The sequence below is a fragment of the Rhinopithecus roxellana genome, chromosome 5 (genome assembly GCF_007565055.1).
Source record: "Rhinopithecus roxellana isolate Shanxi Qingling chromosome 5, ASM756505v1, whole genome shotgun sequence".
NCBI classification, from domain to species: domain Eukaryota; kingdom Metazoa; phylum Chordata; class Mammalia; order Primates; family Cercopithecidae; genus Rhinopithecus; species Rhinopithecus roxellana.
In genome coordinates this window covers 13,044,090-13,054,037 of record NC_044553.1, presented here as the reverse complement: position 1 = coordinate 13,054,037, position 9,948 = coordinate 13,044,090, and the positions used below count along the sequence as shown (strand labels likewise).

At 41.4% G+C, this 9,948-nt stretch overlaps 1 pseudogene; it reads left to right on the top strand.

Annotated features, from left to right (window-relative positions):
• Nucleotides 1-868: 868 nt before the first annotated feature.
• On the top strand, nucleotides 869-1,186 carry LOC115897509 (annotated as a pseudogene).
• Nucleotides 1,187-9,948: the final 8,762 nt, after the last annotated feature.

The following is a 9,948-nucleotide window of genomic DNA, read 5'->3' as shown; positions in this document are numbered from 1 at the left end:
GATCCCATTCTGTCATGGAGGCTGGGGTCACTCTTAGACCAACCAAGCCACTCCTGGAGTTGGCTTCCCCTCTAATTCTTGGCCAGGTGTGAAAGGAAGACACTCGAGCAAAATTGGGGTTGTGTTGGGAAGGAAGAAAAGGCAGGGGAGAAATGGATGCTGGGCAGACAGCTAACACTATCATTTTGGCCTTTAAATGCCAACCCCTTGGGGAATGTGAAGATTAGTGTAGAGTCATCAAGGCTGTTGGAATGTCTGTCTACCTAGGCATCTCAGGAAAAGAACCTTACTAAATAGCAAATTCTTACTATTTGCCTTATTTCTTGACTGAGACTTATTATTCTCCATATCTGCCAATTCCTCGGTTAAAGACTTTACTTCTGTTTGTACACGTTAAAAAAGAAATTCTTTTAACTGGTCTTCCTACCTCCAGTCTTATCCAAATCTAGTCCAACTTCCACATTGTTAGTAGAAACATCTCAAAGATAAATGTATAATATTATTCTCTTGTGTAGCAACCTCTTTGACTTGCTATCACCTGTAATATAAAGTTAAACATCTTTGCATTAACATACCAAAAAAATAAAATATTTAGGTGTCCATCTAACAAAATTTGTACGACATTTATATTAGGAGAACTAAAAAACTTATGAACGAAATCAAAGTAGAGCTAAATAAATCAAAAGATATTCCATGCTCATGGATAGGAAGGCTAAATATTATTAATATGTCAGTTCTTCCCAACATGATCCATAGATTTAATGTAATGCTAATCAGAATCCCAGCAAGTTATTTTGTGAGTATCAACAAATTGATTGGAAAGTTTATATGTTCATTTTTTTTTCTTACCGATAGCACTCCCACAAACATGGTGAATGTTCCTAAAACCCACTGCACTTTCTGTAAGAAGTGAGGCAAGCATCTACCCTGCAAAGTGATATAGCACAAGAGGGGCAAGGATTCTCTGTATGCCCAGGGAAAGTGGTGTTACGACAGGAAGAAGAGCGGCTGTGGTGGGAAGACTAAGCCGATTTTCTGGAAAAAGGTTAAAATTACAAAGAAGATTGTGCTAAGGTTTGAGTGCATTGAGCCCAACTGCAGATCTGAAAGAATGCTGGTTATGAAGAGATGCAAGCGTTTTGAATGGGGAGGAGTTAAGAGAGAGGGCCAAGTCATCCAGTTCTAAGTGTCATCTTTTGTTTGATTATGAAGACAATAAAATCTTGAGTTAAAAAAAAGAAAGTTTATATTGAAAGGCAAATAAAACCAAGAAGAGTAAACACAATATTGAAGAAAAAGTCAGAGGTCTGAAGCTAGCCAACTTCAAGACTTATGATAAAACTACAGTAATTGAGGCAGTATGGTATTGGTGAAAGAATAGACAAATAGATCAATGAAACAGAATAGACTCACAGAAACAGACAAGTATAGCCAACTGATTTTTGACAAAGGAGTAATGGCAATTCAATGGTGAAAGGACATTCTTTGCAACAAATGGTGCTGAAACAACTGGACCATGCAAAGAAAGGAAAAAGAAAAAGAATCTAGATGTAAATCTTACACCTTTTGCAAAATTAATTCAAAATGGATCATCAGCCTAAAGTAAAATGCAAAACTATTAAACTTTTTGAGATAATATATGAGAAAATCTAGATAACATTGGATTGGGTGATGACTTTTTAGATACAACACACACACAAAAATGATTCATGAAAGAAAGAAAAAAATCAAAAAGTTGAACTTTATTAGAATTAAAAACTTCTGCTCTGCAAAAGACACTGTTAAGAGAATGAAGAGACAAGCTACAGACTGGGAGATAATATTTGCAAAACACCTACCTGATAAAGCACTTGTATCCAAAATACACAAAGAACTCTTCAAATTTAACAATAAGGAAACAGACAACCCCATTTAAAACTTGGTGAAAGATCTGAATTGATATCTCAATAAAAAAGATATAGAGATGGCAATTAAGCACATGAAAAGATGCTCAATATTAGGGAATTGCAAATTAAAACAACAGTGAGGTACCATTACTATCTATTAGAATGGATAAAAACCAAAACACTGACAACATCCAATCCTGGTGAGGACATAGAGCAACAGGAACTCTCGTTTATTGCTGGTGGGAATACAAAATGGTATAGCCACTATTGAAGACAGTTTGGCAGTTTCCTACAAAGCTAAACATAGTCTTACCCTATGACCCAGCAATTACACTCTTTGGTGTTTTACAAAAATGAGTTGAAAATGTATGCCCACACAAAAACCTGACATTTACAATTGTCAAAAATTTGAAAACAAGCAAGATATCCTTCAATAAGCAAATGGATAAACAAACTCAAGTATATCCATATAATGGAATATTAGTCTGTAATAAGAAGTGAGCTATCAAGCCACAAAAAGACTCAGAGGGGCCTTACATGCTCATTGCTAAGTAAAATAAGCCAGTCTGGACCAAGCACAGTGTGACTCACACCTGTGATCCCAGTACTTTGGGAGGATGAGATGGGAAGATGACTTGAGGCCAGGAGTTTGAGACCATCCTGGGCAATGTAGCGAGGTCCTGTTTCTACAAAATAAAAATATTAGCCAGGCCTATATTAGCCAGGTAACCAGCATCTATAGTCCAAACTACTCAAGAGGCAGAGGTGGGGGGATCCTTTGATCCCAGGAGTTCAAGGCTGCAGTGAGCTATGATCATCCCACTGTACCCCAACCTAGGTGACAAAATGAGATTCTGCCTCTAAAAATTCTTTTTTTTTTAAAAAAGAAAAAGTAATTCTGAAACAGCTACATACTATATGATTCCAACTATATGACATTCTGTAAAAAACAAAAATATAGACAGTAGAAAGATTCATGGTTGCCAAGGGCTTCAGGGAAGATGGAGGAGGATTAATGGGTAGAAAATAGGAGACTTTTAGGGCAATGAGGTTGTTTTTGTGTGACTCACACTTGTGGGTATATGACGGTGTGCATTTGTCGAAACCCGTAAAACTGAACAACACAAAGAGTGAACCCTAATGTAAACTATAGATATTGGTTAATAATAGTGTATCAATATTGGCTCATCAATTGTAACTAATGTATCACACTAATGCAAGATATTAATGAGGGAAACTGGTGGGGAAGAGAAGAGGGGATAAGAGAGGGTGGAAACTGTATTTTCCAACCAATTTTTCTATAAATCTAAAATTGTTCAAAAAGTCTATTAATTTAAAAAAATCTTTACTATGACATAAAAGACTCTTCACTGTCAAGATGGTATCATTTGCCCTAAACTTAGCCCCACAAATTCTTGCCTATATACTTTGCATTTCTGAACTTCTCATTTTTCCTAACCACGCAGTGCTATTTTTTGGGGTCCAGAACATTGCACTTTGCTTAGAACATTGCTTTCTTTATTCACTGACTGACTGACTGACATGACAAACTTCTATGCATCAAGGTAAGCACTGCTTGCATGCCTACTATGTGCCAAGCCTGTCAAAGTCCCTACCCTAGAGAAGCCCACCATCTATTGGAAAGAAAACCAGCCAAACAACCATCTTTTTTTTTTTTTTTTTTTTTTTTTTTTGAGACAGTCTCGCACTGTCGCCCGGGCTGGAGTGCAGTGGAGTGATCTCGGCTTACTGTAACCTCTGCCTCCCGAGTAGCTGTAATTACAGGCACCTGCCACCATGCCCAGCTAATTTTTGTATTTTTAGTAGAGACGGGGTTTCACCATGTTGGCCAAGCTGGTCTCAAACTCCTAACCTCATGATTTGCCCACCTTGGCCTCCCAAAGTGCTGGGATTACAGGCATGAGCCACCGCACCTGGCCCATCATGAATTTTTTACTGCAGTAATTAGTTTCATCCAGTTTTGTTGTTTATAGTCCACAGTATCAGAATTACCCACCTATTTTAAAATAGCTTCTGGAAGCATCTTTGTTTCTTCAGACGGTAATTCTGCCACTATACAATGGTGAAGGAATGAAATAGATGGAGTATCAACTGTCATGTTTATTACCAAAGTATATTCCCATATAGGGAATGTGCCCATTCTACAGGGTAGCAGTGAGGCTCAGGGAAGATCAGGGATCTGGGTAAGGTTGCTGAACTAGAAGGTTGCGCAGTTGGATTCAAACTCAGTGCTTTGCAAGAACAGAATTACCATCTGCTGGTGGCTTCACCCCACACAGCCCAGAAAGTAGCCCCAACAGGTAACTTATTTCATATTAGAGGTTGGTTGGCCTGAAGAGCCAAGCTGAAATTCAGCTGGGCCTATCCATGAAAAGAAGACTTGAAAACGTCCTCCAACCCCATGAATAAATGGAGACACTAGCCCTAGCCTCCTTAAAGTCACAATGTGGCACAGGATAGGGTGTGGTTAGTTTTTACACTACTGTATCCACTCTGCCTAGCACAGTGCCTGACCCATAGTAAATGCACTTGGAATATCAGCTAAGCAAACATAAAATAAAGGTCCCTATGTTTATCTCACCCCTTTGTAAAGCACTTCTACCTGCACTATCTCTTTGATATCATATTAGCCCTAAAGACCACGTAGAACAAAAATCATAGTCCTCATGCTATGTGAAGAAAGAAAATTGGGACCAGCATCCAAGTTTCTTCATGACCAGTCCAGAGCACTTTCTCTGTGTCTCAAAGCCACCCTTAAGGAAGCAGAGGCTCAGTGAGTAGGACGGTCAAGGCCACCACTTTTTGAGCACTCACTGTTACATTATCTAATTTAATGCTAACAGTAGTCTTGTGGGGTAGATTTCAGTATTTCTATTTTAAAGAAGAGAAAACAGGCTCATTGAAATTGTCACTTGCCTAAGGTCACAAAGTTTTATTTTTTAGTTATTCATGCAAATGTATGAGGCACATGAGAAATTTTGTTCTATGCATATAATGCATAATGATCAAGTCAGGGTTTTCAGGGCATCTAAGTACAATGCATTTTTGTTAAGTATAGTCACCCTACTCTGCTATCAAACATTGAATTTATTCCGTTTTTACTGTATGTTTGTACCCTTTGACCCAGTTCTCTTATTCCTCCTCCGTCACCCCACTCATCTTTCCTACTCTCTGTTAGCTATTTTTCCACTTCCTTCCTTCATATGATCAAATTTTCGAGTTCCCTCATATAAGAGAGAACATGTGATATTTGTCTGTTTGTGCTTGGCTTATTTCACTTAACGACCTCCAGCTCCATCCATGTTGCTTCAAATGACAGGATTTCATTCTTTTTATGGCAGAATAGTATTCCATTGTGTATATATACCACAATTTCTTTACTCATTCATCTGCTGATTCCATATCTTTGCTATTGCTATTGCTTTGCTATTGTGAATAGTGCTGCAATAAATATGTGAGTGCAGGTATCCCTTTGATATATTAATTTCATTTTCTTTGGGTAGATGCCCAGTAGTGGGATTGCTGAATCAAATGGTCATTCTATTTTTCATTTTGTGAGAAATCTCCATACAATCTTCCATAGTGGCTTTAGTAGTTTACATTCCCACCAACCACGTGTGTTTCCTTTTCTCTGCATCCTCATCAATATCTGTTAATTTTTGTCTTTTTAGTAATAGCTATTCTGGTGGGGCTAAGATGATACCTCATTGTGGTTTTGATTTGCATTTCTTTGAGGATTAGTCATACTGAGCAATCAAAAAATATACTTCACATGCCTGTTGGCCATTTGTATGTCTTATATTGAGAACTATCTATTCATTTCCTTTGCTCACTTTTTAATAGGACCTTTTTGTCCTGTTGAGTTCTTCATATATTCTGGAATTAGTTTCTTTCAGATGAGTAGTTTGCAAATATTTCCTCCCATTCAACAGGTTTTCTTTTCACTCTGTTGATTGCTTCCTTTGCTGTATAGAAACTTTTTAGTTTAGTCCAATGTATCTATTTTTGTTTCTGTTGCCTGTGTTATTGAGGACTTAGTCACAAATTATTTGCCTAGACCAATGTCTGGGAGAGTTTTCTTTTAGGTTTTCTTCTAGTATTTCTATAGTTTTGGGTCTTATGTTTAAGTCTGTAATCCACTTTGAGTTGATTTTCTATATGGGGAGAAATGGGGCTCAGTTGCATTCTTCTGCATTTGGCTATCCAATTTTCCCAGTGAGAGCCTAGATTCAAATCCAATTTCACTGGACTCCAAAACTCATGAATTTTCTCTCTATGTTATCAATGTACTGCCCAGTACATTCTGGATTAGGAAACTTTGAAAAGGAGTTACGTAATAAATGTTATTTTTTTTTGAAAACTGGCTTCCCTCTGCTATTTAATAAGAATGAGGTGATGACCATGCTTCAGATGCAGTGGATCAGGTGAGAGTTGATGGTTAATCTAATGCAGTTGTCAGCAAAGGGAGGGGCCAAAGCATGGCACATGCAGCCGCTGTCCTGCTCAGTTTACACCTGCAACATTGGATCTCTTTTTGGAAGCTGCCTTTCAAGAGGAACATTGATTTTGGACACCATGGCCCTGGAAGGTGACAACAATGGGAGGTGTGAGCCTAGAAACCATTTTTTTAATGAATGAAGAGATTAGATGTGTCTAACTTGGAGAAAACTGAGGAAGGCCATTGTTGTGGATAAAAAATGAAAAGTACTATTAGTAGAGGAGTAGTGGACTCACACCATGTGTTCCAGGAAGAAAGACTAAAACCAACATACATGAATGCAAACCAACTCACAGAGAAAAGAGTGCTCGAAGCCATGGTGGAAAGACTGGCCATGACATGGTGAGCTCCTTATGCTCTGCTCACCATTGTCCTCCCATGTCTTTGTCTCACATTTATGACCACCTGCCAGGTATGCTAGGAAAAAAATATCTGTGCATCTTGGCCCAAGTCCTCTAAAAGGCAGTGTCCAAGGCAATAGTTTACATGGTTACCCTTTATTGGGGTGCAGTTTACAATCCTAGGGAAGCAGAAGTGAGGGGAAAGTCGATTGAGGCAGAGAAGCAGTGAGATAAGTATGGGAGCATGTTACTGAGCTGGTCTCAGCTTCGAAACAGGTGCCACTGATTGCTCAATCCTGTGGGGTTCATTAGAAAGACCATGTGAACTGCATCACAGTCTGTCCAGGAGGAGAAAGGGAGATAAGTGATCCCAAGAGTTGCCTTCCATCCCTGTCTCCCATTGGCTAGAGTCTGGCCCATAGGTAGTTTACCTTTTTGCACTGTGGATTGCATTACCTGTCTCTGTGCAGCCACTGGGGAGACCAGCGCCCCTGCCTGAGAGAACAATCCAGCCAGTGGACTCCTCTGTCTGCTGGGGTGACAGCAGCAGCAGCAGTGACCTTGATCCATGACCCGGGGAGTGGTCAAGCTGTCACTGGAGCCACTCTGGCTGGAAATGGAGGGCAGCACACAGTGGCCCACAGGCTGAGTCTAACAGAGTTTGAGCCAGAATGGAAATAAATTGTCCAGGAATGAGGGAAGGAAGGTGCTATGACTGTTATTGTGTTTCCCCCACATTCCTGTGTTGAAATCCTAATCCCCAAGGTGATGGTATTTGGAGATTGGGCCTCTGGGAGGTAATTAGGTTATGATGGGGAAGCCCTTATGAATGGGATTAGTGCCCTTATAAAAAGGACGGGTGCGGTGGCTCACGCCTGTAATCCCAGCACTTTGGGAGGCCGGGGTGGGTGGATCACAAGGTTAGGAGATCGAGACCATCCTGGCTAACACAGTGAAACCCCGTCTCCATTAAAAATACAAAAAAATCAGCCAGGCATGTTGACTGGTGCCTGTAGTCCAGCTACTCGGGAAGCTGAGGCAGGAGAATGGCGTAAACCTGGGAGGCGGAGCTTGCAGTGAGCCGAGATTGCGCCTCTGCACTCCAGCCTGGGCAACAGAGCCAGACTCCATCTCAAAAAAAAAAAAAAGAACCCCCAAGATCTCTCTTATGCCATGTGAAGACACAGCAAGATGACGCCCCTCAAGGAACCAGGAAACAGGCCCTCACTAGACACTAAGTCTGCCAGCACCTTGATCTTGGACTTCCCAGACTGCTGAGAAATTCATGTCTATTGTTTATATGTCATTCAATGTTATTGTGTTCTAGCATCCCAAATGGAATAAGACAGAAGGGAGTAACAGTCGGGGGAAATCCACTGCCTAGTCCTGGCTTGTGGTATAATAACAGCAATAGATTCTGAATGAGCACTTAGCATGGGCCAGTTTGCATTTATTATATCATCGAATCCCCTCAGCATCCTATAGAGGAAATATTATTGCCTACATTTTCTAGATGAAGCTGATGCTCAGAGAGGTCAGGTCCAAGACCCTGCAGGGGTCTCCCAAATGAGAAGGAAAGATGGGATCACGAACTCCTAAACACATGCCACACCCTAGCTCCTCACCCAAGGCTACTGCTCCTGGAAGAGGATGCCTTAAGACACAGAAAGCAGGTGCTCTGCACATTCAGAAGGCTGGAGTGGGCTGGCCAAGCTCCACCTTAATAACCTGGGAAACACGCAGTCATCTCAAGAAAGCAAATAGGTTATGTCAGTGCAATGCAAAGGCGTTTTGGACAACAGACTTAGTGAGTAATGTCTGAAAGCTCAGTGTGGATCACTGACTTGCCCTAGAAACATCGCAATTTACCAAAAAATTACACACTTCATTCTGAATGTGTAGGTAGAGAACTATGTGGGAAGCTTTATGCCAGTCTCCAAAGGCAAAGAAATAAGACTGTAGCCGAAAAGTAGTAGTAAATGGAGGGTTCCTCATGTGGACCTATGGAACTTTGGGATGCTGGGGTGTCCCGCTTCTGGCCAGCATATGAGATGGGGGAAAGCAATGTTGCATCTTGCAAGCACAGTGCCAGGGCATGAAGGATCTGGGAACAGAGGCAATGTCTGAACCACAGGCACCCACCCCTGCACTAGCTCTGAGTTATGGAAGGAAAAGCAAGAGCATATAAACAATCCAGGAAGAAACAGCTTCATGATGCTGAGGTCTCCTTCTCTTTCTTGGTGCTTATCAAATACCATCCAGAACACACAGTGATGTTGAGAGATGACCCTGGGCTGGGGACTGCCATTATCACCAGCCTCCAAGGGCATCAAACATTCCAAAGAGATCATGTGTATTTCTCTGCCAGACTTTAACTCAGGCTTCTATGGATGGTATCTGCATCCATAGGATGCAGGATGGTATCTGCATTCCAACACTTTGGAAATATGGAGAAATGCAAAAATCCTCTCTACTCCAATTCAGGGATAAACTGAAGATCATGTTCAAGGCCAAGCCTAAGTTAGCAGGGGGACCTACAGGGACATTCCACTCCTTGGCTGCCACAGGCAGGATTGAAGAGGGCCTTGCAGGTGTTAATGTAGCCCTATTTCAGCATAGAGAGGTCACCGTTCAATACCCTGGGAGCTGGTTAGGAGAGAAAAGCCAGCGATCGTCTGGGAAAGGGCAACTGCAAAGTCATCTCAAAGTTCGCTCTTTCAGGTTTGGGCGAGGTACCCTGAAACAGGAAGCAGGCTGTCGATGGAACAGCTTCTCATTATTTGTTTGGCATCTGGCTGCTATTTGAAGGGCTAAATATACCTTGGGTAACCCTGAATACCCCAAACCCATCTGTTCCTCTGGCCTCATGTTGCTTCAACTCTCTTCTAAAGTTCAAAGCCTTGAGCATGGCGTACAGCGCCCTTCTGTAGATGGCCCCACCAGCCATTCCACACTCTTTCCCCATCACTGTAGCCTTCACTCCTATTTATGAGGCACTCAGACCTACTTGCTACTTCCCAAACACGCTGCATAGAGATGTGCTTGCATAGTTGGGTTTTCCCTCTTGGCTCCTGTCATGGCAATGAGAAAGACATCCTGCTCTGCCAGTCCCAGGAAATGAGACATTCTAAATAGCCTGAAGCCAAGTTCAGCTGTGCCTAACCTGGATCAGCCAAACTCTAGTCTTATTGCAGGTGTGTAA